The sequence below is a fragment of the Triturus cristatus genome, chromosome 6 (genome assembly GCF_964204655.1).
Source record: "Triturus cristatus chromosome 6, aTriCri1.1, whole genome shotgun sequence".
NCBI lineage: Eukaryota > Metazoa > Chordata > Amphibia > Caudata > Salamandridae > Triturus > Triturus cristatus.
The window spans coordinates 1290015451-1290034134 of record NC_140589.1 but is presented as its reverse complement, the minus strand read 5'-3'; positions in this window follow the sequence as shown (position 1 = coordinate 1290034134).

The following is an 18684-nucleotide window of genomic DNA, read 5'->3' as shown; positions in this document are numbered from 1 at the left end:
AAGCAGGCGTAAGGTTTTGACGCAGTGGCGTCCTAAATGTGGCGCAGTGAAATCTTGTAGATTTCACTGAGTCACTTTTACGAGGCCTTCCTGCGTGGGAACGCCCACCCTGCGTACATTATACCTGAGCGGTACAAAAGGGGGTGGTGATGGACGGAGCATCAGAACCAATCAAACACTCGCACCCAGTCAACAGATCTGGGTTTGATCCATCACCGTTCTTTAACCCACTCTGCCACCCCAGTTCAGACATGGCCATATGCAAATCAGTCTGACCCAGTGCCTCATGGGAACAGTCCAGCCCGAACTGCCAAGCCATGCCTTCCCTGGACCGGAAACAAGCTTCCTAGGACCGGTTTCTGGCATTTCAGCCGTCTTCAGCCAGGCTTGCTTGAATCCAGTGGCAAAGTGAGCAAGGGTCTCACGTCTGAGCATACCCTGCCAACTTATGGCGAACAAAGCGGTACAAAAGGGGGTGGTGATGGACGGAGCATCAGAACCAATCAAACACTCACAACCAGTCAACAGATCTGGGTTTGATCCATCACTGTTCTTTAGCCCACTCTGCCACCCCAGTTCAGACATGGCCATATGCAAATCAGTCTGATGCTCCGTCCATCACCACCCCCTTTTGTACCGCTACATTATACCTGATGCAGGTATAATGTGATGCAGGGCTTTACAACGTGACACATCTATCTAGATGCGTCACGTTGTAAATAGGCCGCATTGTTTGCGCCGCTGTTGCATCAAAAAAGTGACGCAACTGCAGCGCAAAAGTCACGCAAGGGCTTGTAAATCTGCCCCTAAATGGCCGAAGTACACAGGTGCAGTGGCCTTGTGCCTGTATGCGCAGCTCTATGCCAGCATATAAAGGTCACAAATATGGCCCTAAGAAAAATATCCACTGAAGAATGTTGGCCACTTCAATATCATCAAGCTATATGGGACAAAGTACCCCATGCCATACATTATAATGATATTGCAAGCCACCAAGGAGTTCCATGACCATATAGAAGAATGAGGCCGAAGGACGAGTTTCTTAATAAGATTATGAAACACGGAGGGGGGGCGTGGCTTGGACTCCGCCGAGCATGGACGCGTGAGCTGAGAACTCCGTGTCAGGCTCGGAAGTTATCCTGAAATAAACCTTCCCTGGCGGCGTTGCGGACTCCGAGGTGGTCCCTCCGTGCTTGTGAGGCGCCTGCCTGCGGATCGAGCAGGGTGTCGGGCCCTGGAGGCTGCGCTCGAGGCGGCTCCGGCTGGGAGAGGCCCGGCCATCTTACTTTGGGCCTGCGCGAGGCCTGCCATCCACGGCCTCGCGTACATTGGTGTCCGGCGGAGAGGACCGGCGCCCCGGCTACAACGACGTCCGGCCCGCGCTGCGGTGCCCAAAGGCGGAGGCAGACGGAGTGACCTGTGTGGCCCCTTGAGGTCGTCGGGGGCTTGTGGCGGATTGCTGAAGCTGCAGCCTGCGACGGCTGCGGAGATCCGGGAGCGGCCGCAGTGCTGTCGGTGACCGAGGCGGACCGGGCCTAGCGGTGGTGCCCTGAGGATTGGCCTGGTGGGCGGACTGCGGCCTGGTGTGGGACTGGAGACGGAGGGTACTGTGCGGGCGTGGCAGGAACTTTAGCCTGCGAGCTTCTCCCCCTTCACCCCCCCACCTCTGGCGACATGGTCTGAGAAAGGACCTGGCTGCGGGACGTTTGGAGACGGGGGGCACGCTGCTGAGGGGGATTTTGCCCTAAAGACGTTTGACCCACGTTTCCTTGCGGGACTGGTCCCTGGAGGGTACCCTGCGATGCCTGCTTTGGGGACGCCATAACTTTGCTGGAGACGTGGTGTGGACTGCTCCTTTGTCCCCCGGCCGAGCTGCTGCCCGACGGAGTGCGCTGATCGGGGCGCCTGGGTACTGGCTGGCTTCATCTGTGGCGGCGGAGGACCCCGGTGGGTGGACTGCGGCGTGCCTGGTGTGACGGCTGCTGGCTTTGCGGAGGTGCCCGGGAATACTGCGCCCTGTGCCCTGGGAGTGCGGAGGGTGACCAAGGTGGACGACTTACGGCGGACACGAGGCTGACGTGGGAGGCTCTTCCCTGCTGAGGTGTGTTGAGGCTCTTGTGGTCGGCCCATGGGGAAGCTGCGGCGCGGCATGGGGGCGACCCCACTGGATTGTGCAGAGACCCCGCCGGAACCTCAGGCCCAGGACCCGGCTGGAGCGCTAGCGGCGGGGTTGCGGCAGCAACAGATGGACCGGATCCTCCAGGCCATTTCGGACTCGGGGGAGGCGCTACGCCGGGACATAGCGCAGGTGTCCACGAGCCTTGGGCTATTGCGAGCTGACCATGGCAAATTGGCCGACCGCGTTGAAAATGCGGAACTTAAGCTGGTGGCGCTGGAGCCGGCCCAGAAGGCGACGGAGGAATCGCTGGGTGACTTATTGCGCAGAGTGCACCTAGTTGAGAAGAGGGCCGAGGAGGCGGAAGGGCGCAACAGACGCAATAATGTTCGGGTGGTAGGCCTGCCCGAAAGAATCGAAGGGGGCGACATGGTCGGCTATCTGGAGAGGTGGCTGCGGGAGGTGGTGGCGCCGGAGGGCCTGTCGCAGTTCTACACCCTTGAAAGGGCCCATCGAGTGCCGGCCCGCCAGCCGGCTTCGGGCCATCCCCCGGGACCGGTGGTCGCATGCCTGCTGCATTTCAAGGATCGCGACCTTATCGTGCGGAAGGCCCGGGCATCTGGCCCATACAGAGTTGACAATGCTCTAGTCTCTCTTTACCCTGACTATGCCCAAGAGGTTCAGCGGACTCACTTTTCTTTCATGGCAATTAAGAAGGCCCTTCGAGCGGAGGGGATCCAGTATGCCCTGTTCTTTCCGGCTCGATTGAAGGTGATGGCAAATGGGACTGCTCATTTCTTTGATGCACCAGACGATGCATGGCGCTGGTTGGAACGGTACCGCGAGGGTCAGGGCGGTGCTGGACCGCGAGTCTCGGAAGCAGGGACCCAGCCGAGACCTCGTCGGGACCGCCGACACAGGAAGCGTATGGTGAGCGGACGATCTCCGCCGCATTCTCAGACGCAGTTGGAGAGGCAGGCGGCTTTGCAGGCGATCTCCGTCATCTCTGGAGTGGCGGCTGCAGCCTCGATAGCGGATTCGGGATCCCGGCGAAGCTCTGAGGAAGACGAGTAGGAGGAGTCGGTGAATTCTGAGAGAGCCAGTGGACACTTGCCGGAGGTCATGCCGGCCACTGCGGATGGAATGCTGGATGCGTGAGGCAGTCTCACTATGAACTGTATGCTGTACAGGGTGGCGAGCCTATCGATGCTTTGTGGACCAGTGAGGGGCAAGTACGGTTCTGCTGTGGCTGTTGAGGGGCATCGTTCCTGGGTTAAGTGAGGGGACGGGGCTTTTTGCTTTGGGGGGGCCGCTGGGGGCGGGACGCTGCCGGGAGAAGGGGACTTTGACTCTTGAGGCCGACATACAGACTAGCTTGTTGGACTGCTGTCCGGCCCGTGCTGGTGTTGGGTCACCCCCTCTACCTCACACATATTGTGAGACTCTGGTGGCTACCAGGGTACTTTCTTGTTAGATGGGTGTTTGGATGGGTAACTGTGGTTTAGAGCCTGTTCTGGGGATGGGAGGGGTTTGGGCTTGTTGGGTGTGGTTTGTGTGGGGGGGATTTGTCAGTGTGCCCGCTAGGTTGCTTTGGACTGTGTTCTGTGGTATACTTCCATATGGCGACCCGCCCTGAATTGAAGTGTATCACTTGGAATGTGCGGGGGCTGAACTCCATGAGAAAACGTTATAAAGTACATGCATATTTGGTCCGCAGGGGGATACAGGTGGCCTTCTTGCAGGAGATGCATGTGGATCGGGCTGAGGGGCTGGCGTTGCAGAAGAGATGGAGGGGACAGTTGTTTTACACTACCTTTTCTGCTTTTGCTAGAGGAGCTTTGATCTGGGTACGCTCCGGGGTTCCTTTTCAACCTACAGCCACGCTGGTGGATCCGGAGGGGAGGTTTGTAGTGGTGTCTGGTCGGTTAGATGGCAGGGACGTGACCTTCTGCAGTATTTACGCCCCATACTCTGATTACACTGCCTTCTTTGCGCAGCTCTCTGGGAGGCTGGCGTCCTTTCTGGTTGGCACGGTGTTTCTTGGTGGGGACTTTAACTCGGTCACTGATGTAGAACTGGATCGCTCTCACTCCCCTCTAGTTCAATCAGCAGTACACAGGGTGGCCAAGGCAAGGCGGGACTGGCAGGCAGCCTGGGGACCTGTGGATGCTTGGCGGGTGCATCACCCATCTGACAGGGATTACTCCTTCTATTCTGTGCCGCACGACCTCCATGTTTGGCTGGATGGCTTCTTGTGTACCCCGGGAGCCCTGGAACTTATGTGCCATAGCGAGTATCTGGCAAAGACACTCTCAGACCACAATCCCTGCTTGATAACGGTCCTCTGGTCCCAGCAGCGGCAAGTGATTCCGACCTGGCGTTTGAATCCGGTGGCGCTGGAGGACCCTGTGTTTCACGCGGAGCTCGGGGAGGGTGTGGAACGCTACTTTACGGGTAACTCGGGGACGGCGACGAGCAGAGCCCTTGAATGGGATGCGCTCAAGGCGGTGGTGCGAGGGATTTGCATCTCGGCCGTCGCCGAGACGCGCAAGGTTCTGTCGCGGGACATTGACCGAGCTGAGGCGCGACTGCGCCAGGTGGAACTCGTTGGTCATACTGACGGGGGCACCCAGGGGGAGTCTTGGCGGCGCGGGAGGAGGTAGCCGCACAGGTGGAGCGGCTTCGCTGCTATGACTAAAAGGAATATATGGTCCGCGCGCACGCTGAGTGGGATGAGGTAGGGTCGTTATTGGCCTGGCTGGCTAACCCGGCTCTTAGGGGCACGCCTATAATGTCGCTGGCTACTCCCACAGGGGGCCTGGTTTACTCGCAACGTGAGATCAATGACCAATTCCGGGACTATTACTCTCGGCTGTATCAGAGTAGAATGCAGGCCCTGCCTGATGGGCTGGACGCTTACTTAGAAGCTGCTGAGTTGCCACAATTGGATCCGGAGCAGGGGTCTGCACTGGGGGCAGACGGTCTCCCAGTGGAGTTCTATGCAGCATATTTGGATGCCTTAGCTCCGCGTCTGCAGGCGGTGTATGGGGAGGCGTGGGACGTGGGTAAGCTGCCAGGTACTTTGAGGGAGGCGATCATAGTTCCGTTGCTGAAGAAGGATGGGGTCCCATCCTCCAGGTCGGCGTACCGACCGCTTTCCATGCTTTCGCTGGATTATATGATCCTTAGTAAGATCTTGGCCATGCGACTCATGGACCACATGGGCGCATTGGTACATCCGGATCAATCCGGTTTCATTCCCAAGAGGAATACCGCAGCATGCATTCGAAGGTTAGTGTGGATCATGGGGGACCGGGAGGAGGGCCCATCGGAGGCCGTGGTACTGTCGGTGGATATCGAAAAGGCATTCGATAGCGTGGAGTGGCCGTATCTGTTTCGGGTGCTGAAGGGGTTCGGCCTGGGGGACCACTTCGTGCGCTGGACCAGATTGTTATACCGTTCTGCCACGGCTAGAGTCCGCACGGGGCATACTATCTCGGCGGCTTGTCGAGTAGAGAGAGGCACTCGTCAGGGTTGCTCGTTGTCCCCACTTTTGTTTGCTTTGGCGATCGAGCCCTTAGCAGCGCATGCTCGTAAGGGACGGTTCTATGAGGGGGTTCAGTTGCGTGGAGAGCTACACCACATCTCCCTGTATGCGGATGACCTCTTGTTGTATCTAGCGGATGCGCGGGATTCTCTGCGGGGCGCTAGACTCCTGCTCCGGGAGTTCGGCTCCTTCTCAGGGTTGCACGTTAACTGGGCTAAGACTTGCCTGTTTCCTCTGTCCCCTGGGACCCAGGCACCTTTGGCGCTTGCCGACCTCCACTGGGAACCTGTTTGCCTACCATACCTGAGCGTCCGCATATTTCACGCTCCTGACGATCTTTTCGAGGGCAATGTGGGTGGCGCGCTGAGGGGGCTTAAGGGGAGTATGGCGTTCTGGCGCACCCTCCCGCTGTCGGTGGGCGGTCGAGTAGCGCTGCTGAAAATGGTAGCGCTGCCGCGATTGCTTTATTTCTTCCGCACCTTACCGATCTGGATTCTGGCTTCCTTTTTTAAGACGCTCCGGGCGCTGATGACAGGGTTCATTTGGGGAACAGGCAGACGTCGGGTGGCGTTGGCCACTCTGCTGAGACCGAGGGTGGAGGGGGGGCTGGCAGCCCCAGACTTTGAATGGTATTATTTGGCGGCGCAGCTGCAGTGGCTTACATAGGCCGTGGCACGCAAGTTCAGAGGCCTGGAGGGCCCACAGGGTAGGATCATCCCTAGACATGTGCTGTCATTCATTATGTTACAGCAAAAACTCCGGTTGGACCAGCTCACACTCGAGGAGCGCACGCTTCGGCTCTGCTGGATCCGCAGTCAGAAACGAACGGGCTTCGTGGCCCCATATGCCCCGGAAATTCCTCTGGGCATGTGTACGGCTCTCCCACATGGCGGAGACTGGTCGGCATTGGCGGGCTGGGAGGAATGTGGGGTTCACATGCTTGGGAATCTATATAGAGACGGGGTTTTGTTGCCGTTCCACGAATTGCAGAGGGATTTTGACTTGCCGAGGGGGGATTATCTCCTTCATTCTGCCTTGGTGGCTGGGATTCGGAAACACTGGAGGGTGGGGCTGTTGGAACCCCCAACGTCCTTGGGATGTCAGTACGTCGTTATGGTGGCGGTCACCGCGAACGCCATCACCTGTCTCTATAGGCGGCTGTCCACGGAAGGGCTCCCGCCCCTGGCGACCCTGCGGGAGAAATGGGAGGGGGACCTTGGTAGGCCTATCCCGGAGACGGCGTGGTCACAGCTGTTGCGGCGACCCTGGAAGGGCACACGCAACGCTAGATTTCAACGGGTCCAATTCTACACTCTCCACAGAGCCTACTTATCTCCGGCAAAGATTTTGAGGTATTTCAGAGGCTTCTCCTCGGGCTGCCCTCGGTGTAATACGGAGGGGGCTGACTTTGGCCATATGTTCTGGTCCTGTCCGGGTCTCGGCTCTTACTGGGTGGATGTGGTGGTGTGTCTGAATCAAGTGACTGAGCGTGAGCTGGCAGTGGACATGGGAGCTTGCCTTCTGCTTTGGTTTCCGCACACCCCCCGTACAAAAATCACGAGCAAATTTATCGATTTGGGGTTGATAATGGCAAAAAGGGAGCTTACCATGCACTGGAAGGCAAGAACGGGGCCGAGCATTCGGAGGTGGAAGGCGAGTTTCCTGGTTTGGGCGGGGACTGAAGGGACGCTTCGCCTACAGTTGACCAGGCGTGCTTCTAATGACAAGGCGCAAGACGCTGCTAGGGTGTGGGGAGCTTTGGTGGAGGAGCTTCTTTGCCCAGGGGAGCAGGAAGAGAAGGGTGGGGATCAGGCGCGCATGGCCCAGAATATGGGGAGTGAGGAGGAACCCACTGGGACTGCCGGGGAGACTGCTCAGGAGGAGGCCGCTTGAATATTTTCCGAGAGACATCGATATTTGTACAATTTCTTAAGATGTGTAGAGTAGTCGAGCCCCGGTGTGGTATGCATGTGGGTGGCAGCGTGCAGCCTTTGGTCCCTTTGAGAACACTGATGGGGCTCGTCCCATAATTCTGAGTTCGGCTCCCTGGCTGCGTGGGGCACTATACGTCTCGCCGGGAGGGGGGTCCGATGCGGGCACACTGACAGCGGGGGGGGGTGGGGGTAGAGAGGGGGCGGGTGGGGAGTTAGGGACGACAATGCTGCGGAACTACTTTCTCCTGTACTGTCCTGAGTTGCCTAGTTCTCTTGCACAAGATTACTGTATGTAACGCTGGTTTCATGCTGCAATAGTTGGGGAAAAACCAATAAAAATTGTTTAAATAAAAAAAAAAAAAGATTATGAAACACGGAGATGACTTGCAATATCCTTATCATGGACACCAGAGGGTACTTTATTTGTTATAATCCATAGTCACCCCATCATCTTTCCTACAAATCATCTAAATCTTTGCTGTATAGCTTGTTCATAAAAAAGGAGAGCATGTTTACAAACATGAAGAATAAAAAGAGAATCTCAAAGTGCAAAATGAAATACATCAAAAAAGCTGTTAGATACTTGTTGCAAAAAGGTGATAGAATTGGTTTATTATTAGTATTTTTTTTTAAAAAGGCTGCTGTAGCTCGGAATGTGTAGAAACATGCAGAAAGTCTCAAACTTTTCTCTGATTACCAAAGTAATCCAATAAATAAACATGTTGCATAAATATCTCCTCTTTACATCTAGTAAAACAGTTTTGTTTCACCTGCGGTGTGAACTCAACTGTAATAAGTTATTGAAGTTGAGTTCTAATGTAAATTCTTTAGAAGAGGCACCTGGGTGTGTCACAAGTCGCTGATTAAAAAGAAATTAGATGCGAGTTTTTAATACATGGTTGCAAAATCCCATGTATTATAAAGAACTTAGAGGCGGGCTTTTATACAGGAATTGCAGAATCTTATGTATTAAAAATGTATCGGTTAATACAGGTTTTCTATTCTTGAATCCACATTTGCGTACCTTGAAGACCTATAATCCTGTAAAGGCACATATTTAATGAGTTAGGGAAAGAATAATCTATACTTATTCTTTTATTTTTTCCAATTTTATGTAGCTCAAGTTTAGCCCAAGGGCATTAGAACTCTTTACAGAAGCACTAGATTATATTACGTTTTTATGCAGAGGGAGATTGAGTTTTTTGCCCAGAATCCCAAGATGTGTAGCAGAGGCCTGGATTCGAACAGAGATGCCCAGGTTCAAAGCCAGCAGCGCTGGGCTTTTGGCCACATCACCGCCCCTTACCTTGAGGCTACTCTGTTTGCTGATCTTCTGGTTTAGATATGTTCTGGGTCGATGTAAAAAATGTCATATTTCAGGAGTACACCAGGGCTCTGGATTTCACCATTTCTGTTCAACCAAGTAGCTTTATTGCTTGTTCTATATTTCGCACAGTGAAGAGGTGCAGTGACGGTTGGCACTAAAAAAAAGACTCACAGAGGTATTTATTGTTCGGCTTAAGAGCCTACATGAACCAGAGCTACTTGTTCTTTCAGATAGTGTCATGTTATGTTATGTTATGTTAAATTAATTTTATATTGTGCACAGCTACCCAAAAAGGGTTTCCCAGCGCAATCCTGGAGGAACCATGAAGTATGAGAAGTGAAGATTATTACAGCCAGGTTTTTAGTAGCTTACGAAAATTAGAGTAAAGTGTTTCTTTGCGGATCACTGTGGGGAGGGAGTTCCACAAGAGTGGCCGAGATAAGAAAAAGAATGGCCACCCATTCTTGTGAGTTTGATCCTGGGAATAAAAAATCTTTCCTGAGTCGAGGAACGTAACGGGCGGGAAGGCTGATAGGGGCGGACTAGATTTTGTAGGTATTGAGGAGCAGTGCCAATCTTGATCTTGAACATATAGTTCAGGGCTTTAAATTTCGTCCGATTTTCCACTCTAAGCCAATGCAGATCTCTCAAGGCATTAGAAGTAGAGGACATTCTTGGGATTCTACAAAGCAGTCTAGCGGCAGAGTTCTGCACCACCTGGAGCTTACGTAACACATCCCTATTAGCTCCCAAAAAAAGAATGTTCCCATAATCCAGTCTGGATGTTACAAGTGCCTGGACTACAGTCTTTTGGGTAGCATTCGGGAGCATTCAGATGATTTTCTTCAACCATTTTAAGATGGTGAAGCAGGTGGCTGCAGTGTTTACAGCGTGTTGCTTCATAGATGATTTGCTGTCAATGATGAATCCCAGATTGCTGACTTGAGAGGTGGGCAGGAGTAAAGGCTCCATTACAGTGGGCTAATGTTGGGGACCCCAAAGGTCTATATTTTTCCCAAAAATAAGGACCTCCGTTTTTTCACCGTTGAGCTTGAGTAGGTTGGATTGTATCCAAGATGCAATGTTACTCAAGCCAACTTGAAGGGTTGAAGGTCCTGGCAACTTTTCCGCAGAAAGGGAAAAAATGATTTGGGTGTCGTCGGCATAGAAAAAAAGAGACAACCCTGCCTCTTCTGCAATTACTGCCAAAGGTTGAACATATACGGATGTATGTCGTTAAAACACACACTTTTACAACGCATGAACTTACAACGCATTTTTTACAACGCAAAATCCATTACAACGCATTCCATTACATAGCATGACACTACAACGCATTTTTAAAAACTACCTTTACAACGCATTCCATTACAACGCATACTACCTTTACAACGCATACCATTACAACGCATAATATTAAATTGCATTTAAGGTAAGTATTAGATAGTATAGGGGTAAAAATTACTTTTCTAACTCCAGGGGGTGCAACAGTAGGGTAAGTGTTGGATAGTATAGGGGTAAACATTACTATTCTAACTCCAGGGGGTGCAACAGTAGGGAAAGTGTTGGATAGTATAGGGGTAAAAATTACTATTCTAACTCCAGGGGGTGCAACAGTAGGGTAAGTGTTGGATAGTATAGGGGTAAAAATTACTATTCTAACTCCAGGGGGTGCAACAGTAGGGTAAGTGTTGGATAGTATAGGGGTAAAAATTGCTATTCTAACTCCAGGGGGTGCAACAGTAGGGTAAGTGTTGGATAGTATAGGGGTAAAAATTACTATTCTAACTCCAGGGGGTGCAACAGTAGGGAAAGTGTTGGATAGTATAGGGGTAAAAATTACTATTCTAACTCCAGGGGGTGAAACAGTAGGGTAAGTGTTGGATAGTATAGGGGTAAAAATTACTATTCTAACTCCAGGGGGTGCAACAGTAGGGTAAGTGTTGGATAGTATAGGGGTAAAAATTACTATTCTAACTCCAGGGGGTGCAACAGTAGGGTAAGTGTTGGATAGTATAGGGGTAAAAATTACTATTCTAACTCCAGGGGGTGCAACAGTAGGGTAAGTGTTGGATAGTATAAGGGTAAAAATTACTATTCTAACTCCAGGGTGTGCAACAGTAGGGTAAGTGTTGGATAGTGTAGTGTAATATTATGCGTTGTAATGGTATGCGTTGTAAAGGTAGTATGCGATGTAATGGAATGCGTTTTAAAGGTAGTTTTTAAAAATGCGTTGTAGTGTCATGCTATGTAATGGAATGCGTTGTAATGGATGTTGCGTTGTAAAAAATGCGTTGTAAGTGTAGTGCGTTGTAAAAGTTGCGTTGTAAAGGTTGTTCCCCAACATATACATTGATCAGGAGAGGACTTAAAATCGACCCACTCTTAAGGAGAAGAGTGGATTTTAGAAGTAGCCCTAGATGAAAAAACTTGAAAGGTCCGCTTAGATAAAAAAGAAGACAGCCAACCAAGTGCTGTCCCGGTAATGCCAAGAGACTGCAAGGATTTAATTAACACGGTATGAGAAACCGTGTCAAATGCGGCACTCAAATCTAATAATATGAGGGCCACTGTGTTACCTGCATCTAAACGTTGTTGTAACATTTCGGTAACACCAAGGAGAGTTGTCTCGGTTGAAAAACCAACTCTGAAGCCGGACTGAGAGGAATGTAAGAAATTAGAGGATTCAATAAACTTGGATAGTTGTGAATTTACATGTTTTTCCAAACTTTTTGAAAAAATAGGAAGTAGTGAAATGGGCCTGAAGTTGGATGGCTGGGTAGGATCAGCATTTGCCTTTTTCAACAAACGGAGGACCATGGCACATTTCCAATCAGGCAGAACCAAGGCTTCTTGGAGCGAGGCATTAACATAACATGAACATCATCACTATTATGTAACTCTGTTGTTCCTCTTGCAGTCCTCAGCACTGTCGAATGTGTGGGTTGACCATTCTTTGAACATCCTTTATCACGGATGATTGCCATCCTCATATCTGGCAATGACAGGACTATCGGTTGGAGGGGGTCAATTGTAGGTAATGTACATCAACTTAGGACATCATAGAATAGTTGAAAAAATGTCCAAGGGACTACTGCATTCTCTTAAAAAATGTAACTTAAATGTTTCATTTTTTCTTTTTAAACACATCCCATTTTCCTTTAACGAAACTGGGCTGCATTAAAAAAAGTCTTTACTTAAAAACACTAGCAGACATGGTGGGCTGCTCACCCAGCAGGCCATCATCCCTGTGATGGCAGCGCATCGCAGTGGGTCACAAATTGTGACCTAACTCATTCATAATCAGGAGGAAGTTCTGTTTGCGGCTCACTCCTTATCGCTTAATAAAACTCAATGAGTTTCATAGATTAGGAATAGCGATTTAATAACTGCGTTTAAAAAAAAAATCACAATTAGGAAATAGCTATTCTTAAACATCGTACATCTAGCCCCTAATCTCCTTGACCCCTGAAATATAGGGTCAGTTTTTAAAATCCCTGGGGGAGGCAGCACTGCCTACTGCAGCCCCCAACAACATCGTTGATGATACCCCTGCCCTCCTGGGCCCACCACAAGGCAAGGAATCACTTTCTTTCAAAAGACCCTCAGGGTATTATGAAGTGCTCCCTCATAGGGTCATGAATGTTATATCAGCGGCTTTGGCCACGTCCTTTGCAGTGGAACAGCCTTGTGGTGCGATTCTTCTTGAGGTTTTCTATATTTGTTTTCTGGGGTTCTCCGGTCCCACCCAGGCACCCCACCTTGCCTCCTTGGTGAGGGCAGCTCAGGACACCCACTGCCTACAGCCCATGCCACCTCCCTGCCCACTCATTATCCATCTCTACAGGGGCTGAAGTCAGCAGCGTGCTTCTCCCCTGCCTGCTCCATGCGGGAAGATTGTTTCCTGTGTGGTGGCTGCCCTGCTCTCCCCAGACAGTTGGTATGGGGGAGAACCTACCACATTTGAGGGGAGTGTGACTGCCCATCCCAACTAGTTGGTTTGTCAACTGGCCCTATCTTGAAGGGCACAATGGTGCTTGTTTCCCTTGTGTGGGCCCCGTGGAGATGGGGGACCCCGGGTCAAAGTATGGAATGGGGTCTACAGACATGCCCCTACCTTCAAATATTAATTAGCTCTTGCATCAGCCCCTGGCCCGGTCTGGGGGAAAATACTTTAAAGATGCAGCATAGCCCTCTGTGCTCTATTACTCAAGGTAGGGTCAGCGGCCAAGGATCTTTTCTGTGAGCATAAGTTAGGCCCTTTTAGCTGATTTGGTTGAACCTGGCTTGTTTTACTCCTGATTTTCAGCTCTAGCCATCAGGAGCAGTTTCAGAAGGTTTCCTGGCCTCAAAAGCGGCATACTTTGCAGGGAGCTGGATCCACTGGATATTTGCACCAGCTTTTCTTCTAGCCTTTGCCTCTGATCTCGGTCTTTTGGGGCACACAAGTACAGATCTTCCCCAAACTGATCCTTGGGTGGTGTATGGGTGTCAGCTTTACTGGCCTTGGGAGAGACGCACTGGTCCTGGGGTCAACTGGTGGCAGTGATCAAGGTGATTTATCCTCTGCATATCCCCCTAACCCTGAAAATGGGTTGATGCTAGTGGTCATGATCCATACAACACCGTTCCCAGATGATTGTCCATGGAGTAATATGACCTCCACTGTGGTGGACAATACAATTTGAAGGTTGAATTTCCCCAGAGAGGTAGTTTCTGAATGTAGAACAAATGTATTTTTTGATATATATGAAGCGCACATCGGATAACATTGGCAAATGACAATATTCCCATATTTTATCAACCCATACCCATCAACTTGCTGAGATGTTTATTAAAACACTCAAGAGCATGATAGGTGGTTTGGAGGAAGTGTGACATCTTTAACCTGAACTTGACTTTTGCATATCAAGAATGGCCACAAAATAGAAAATCCCATTTGAACTTGCATACAAGAAACATGTTGCGAGACCTCTCATTTGGGAGAAGGACATTTGGAAAGCTAAGCCTAGTAATAATATACATCGAGTGAAAGATTATACTGAAGACTTAATAAGGTTCATGGACCAATTGATGCACATAACATCAATCTTCAGTCGAAACAAGAGCTGCTGAAGTCATGCATGACCAGTAATTGTATCAGGAAGACTAGTAAGTCCTGGCTGTAAAGGCTCTGAGCACCCAATCTTTGGAGGACAAGCTGTCTGAACCCTTCACTGTTCTGAAAAAGATCAGTAAAAATAATTATTTCATTGATTCAGGCTCTGATAATGGACTTCATCAAGTTTAATAAGCGAACAAACTGAAAATATACCACCTTTCCTGTGGGATGAATAAAACATTGCTTGTATTGATATTTAATGGTCTTATTGTCCAGTTTTTGATATCTCCTAAAATCCATACACATTTGATAATCCAAAGGATGTAGAAAGACAAAGTTCATTCCACTAAGAATTTTACACTCATAATAATAATTAGGTACACACTTCTTCCCTTCCCCCAATCAGTTTGTGACTTCACACCAGGGTGTTGCTCTTTGAAAGTTAGAACCCAGTCTGATTGGATGTACAGCTTCGCTATCTATGTTTACATAACAGCTGGACCAGATTATAATTAAAATATGTTTAATTTATTGGAAAATTATTCAAATAACAGTGTTCGATGTTGTGCACTTGTGGAAACTGATTAAGTGTAAAACCTAGTAGAATAGAAGGAAGAATGGTGAAGATATTGCCAGCAATATTTGATGTGAAAAATTCAATTGATATGCAAGAGAAACAATTGATGGATGGAATGCTGGACAATGCACACATTCACCCCTAGTCACAAAGATCTGAGTTAAATCCTTCATTCTTTTGCTCACCATAACACCCAAGTTTGGACCCAGCCATAGGCAAATCAGTCTTGACCCTGTTCCTTGTGGGAACAGTCCTTCAGAACTGCCAAGCCAGGCTCAAGACTGATTTGCATATGGCTGGGTCCAAACTGAAATGGGATGGGGAGCAAAAAAACTATGGATTTAGGCCCAGATCTCTGTACTGGGGTGAATGTATGACATTGCTCTGCTTTCTGTTCATCAATTGTTCTTCTTGTATTTTGTCACCTGAGTGGGTCGGGTATGCCCAGACATGGGCCCCATACTCTCCATACCACTGAAGTCAAGCTATCCTGGCTGATGAGGGGTGAAAACCCGAAAGCGGTCCTAGGATTCTTGTTTCCAGTCCGGGGAGGACCTGACCTGGCAGTTCGGGCTGGACTATTCCCATTGAGTGCAGGGTCAAGACTGATTTGCATATGGCTGGATCCAAACTGGAATGGCATGGGAGCAAAGAAAACTATGGATTTAGGCCTAGATCTCTGCACTGGGGTGAATGTATGACATTGTTCTGCATTCTGTCCATCAATTGTTCTTTTTGTATTTGTCACCCGAGAGGGTCGGGTATGCCCAGACGTGGGTCTTGTGCTCTCCTTACCACCAAAGTCAAGCTATCCTGGCTGATGAGGGGTGAAAACCTGAACCCAGTCGTAAGATGCCTGTTTCCAGTCCAGGGAGGACATGGCCTGGCAGTTTGGGCTGGACTGTTCCTATAGGGCTCAGGGTCAAGACTGATTTGCATATGGCTGGGTCCAAACTGGAAAAACGATGGATCCAGGCCCAGATCTCTGTACTGGGGTGAATGTATGACATTGTTCTGCATTCTGCCCATCAATTGTTCTTTTTGCATATTGTCACCCTGAGTGAGTGAGGGGTGCCAAGACGTGTGTCCCATGCTCTCCATACCACTGAAGTCAAGCTATCCTGGCTGATGAGGGGGGAAAACCGAAAACCGGTCTTAGGATGCTTGTTTCCAATGCAGGGAGAACCTGGCCTGGCAGTTCGGGCTGGAATGTTCCCAATGAGGGCAGGGTCAAGATTGATTTGTATATGGCTGGGTCCAAACTAGAATGGCATGAGGAGCAAAAAAAGATAGATTTAGGCCCAGACCTCTGTACTGGGGTGAATGTATGACATTGTTCTGCATTCTGTCCATCAATTGTTCTTTTTGCATTTTGTCACACCGAGTGTGCCCATTATGCTCAGACGTGGTTTCTGTGCTCTCCATACCACTGAAGTCAAGCTATCCTGGCTGATGAGGAGTGAAAACCCAAAACCGGTCCTCGGATGCTTGTTTACAGTCCAGGGAGGAGTTGGCCTGGCAGTTCGGACTAGACTGTTCCCATTGGGCACAGGGTCAAGACTGATTTGCATATGGGTGGGTCCCAACTGTAATGGCTTGGGGAGGAAAAAACGATGTATTTAGGCCCAGACCTCTGTACTAGGGTGAATGTATGACATTGTTCTGCATTCTGTCTATCAATTGTTCTTTTTGCAAAATTTCAATTGAGCAATTCTTGTTGAGTGAAATCTTTGGCTAAAGTCACAATCATTATTTCAGCAACCATAAATGTGTCTAGAGGCTTTCTTTAGGAGGCTGAGGACCTGAATAAGATCTGGCGGATGGGATACTCCGTCACAAACGTGACGGATAACCCGTTTGCTGTATTACAAGTTCCATAGGATATAATAGACTTTAAATATGGTGGACGGGATATCCACCACATTTGACTGAGTATCCCATCCACCAAGATCGGAATCAGGCTTTAACTTACTAAATCATAAAATTAATGTTGCCTTCTGCAGTTTAATAGCATCTGTATTTGGGTGAATAAATAGTCTTCCTATGAGGAGCATGAGATGCAGAATGTAGGATAAGTTCCAGGATAGCAACAAAGCAAAATGGCTAAGATGCTGGCCCTTGGTATGATTGAGAGGTCAGTCCATTGGCAAGTGTTGCTGTTTTGGTTACGCTACTAACTGGGGTAAAAGAGACTTATAAGGACTGATGTGTTCAGTCAGATGATGATAACAGGTGCCTACTCTATTGCTAGTGCAGAGTACTTTGGGGATAAGCCTAATGATGCTAGATTCTTGAGCATCTTTAAGGTGACAAGTGGGCAATGGCAGATCACCCTGTCCATTGGAGAGCATCAGAAGATGACATTTGGGACATTGCTGGGATTTTACCTATTCTGTGTCATTTCAGTGCTATCTTTCAAAGGTTGGTGAATACCGACCATCTGAGTATATAGGTGCTGCAGCGAGATGAGCTCATCACCTCATGTTCAGGGAAAACAAAAGACAGATGCGCCTTAAATAGTAGATGGCAATGAAAAGTGGCAACCTGAATCTACTTTAATATTTCATTTCATTGGGAAGGCTGACCTTTTTCATAGAACATTAGAAAGGGCTGTCACATGAAGATGCTGATGGTTGTTCTCTAAAGTTTACTCCACTAAAATGATAGTGAATTTCCTTTTACAGAAGATGTGCTGTGCCACAATTGAGGAGGGTTAACCACAGGGTGGTTTGAAGTTCCTCGCATCGTAGCCGTGTGCGGCACTGCTCCTGGTGTCACCAATTTTTCATATCTTACTATGACTTCCAGCAGCAGGCAGGGGTGGTATTTTAATATATTAAACACAGAAATCTTTCCCAGCGACAATATAAAATCCAACATTTTAACTTATACAACGTTATCAAGGTAAGCAAACATAGGAGAGAGTAGATTTATTATTTTGATTCCACATCTACTTATGGTGAGAATATTGTGCATGTGGATTTCTTGGAGAAAATAGATTTGCCGGTGGATATTGTAATGTTTGTATTTTCATGCCACGCACAAGCAGGCATAATCGAAAGAGTAGAGGAGAAAAACGGACAAAGGAAATTATACTTATAAATAGAGCATGAAGTTAACAAAACAAGCTAAAAGAAATTCAAAGGGCAACTCAAACCCAGGATACTTTGAAAACAAGAAAACAAATGATAGACATCTAGCTTAAAATGCTAAACGAAAAGGAGGTCCAAACACCTTTGCACAGGAGCACCTATAAGGAAAGAAAAAGGGAGGAAGTGACGTAAACAATTGAGGATGCCATTTAGCCAACTGAATATCAAGACGAGCATATGGCATCAGTTTGGGATGGGTCTCACCACAATTCCCTCAAATCAGAGTGTGTGCTGTGTCTGCTATCAAATAGGTAAAAGGCCGAGACACAAATCACCCAATCGTTCAGTGGCATAAGCAAAAGAACCGAACCTCTTAGCATCGGACATCAGTGTGGGAGGGGGTCACACTAAAATCCTCATTCACAAGAAAGGTGTATGTGACAACCAGACATGTTCTCAGCAAACAGACATAGATAATCTCACAAGTAAGTTGTATTATGTTCCCTGGTCAAGTCACAGTCTGATGTAGAATGATTCCCCATCTAGACAATTCACAATATTATGCCTGCAGCACGTAATATGACATGAAACATGCCCAACTAAAAAGGAACGAAGTGAAAGATTGGCTGTTCATGTGCTATTAATTCAATATTTATGTTCTTCTGCATCCATCCTGCATCCAACCTGCTGAAACCCAGAAGGGCTGAGGAGATAATAATGGGGTCTCCAAACTTTTTCGCAGAGGAAGTTGAATTGTGGCCGAGGGTCTTCAACGCAGACCCTTAGCTGCATTCGCTTAAAGTAAACCTCCAAATCTGACAGAACATCATCAGACTGAGGTGGAGACCAGCACTGTGAAGATCTGGGATGTCAGGAAGCAGTGGGAGGGCTTCCGGCGCAGGTCCGGACTGAAGGCGCTGCACATCTTCGGAAAAACTTATAAGTGAAGTGCAACCTCAAGAGCCTGTTTACACGAAGCCTGCGCTGCCG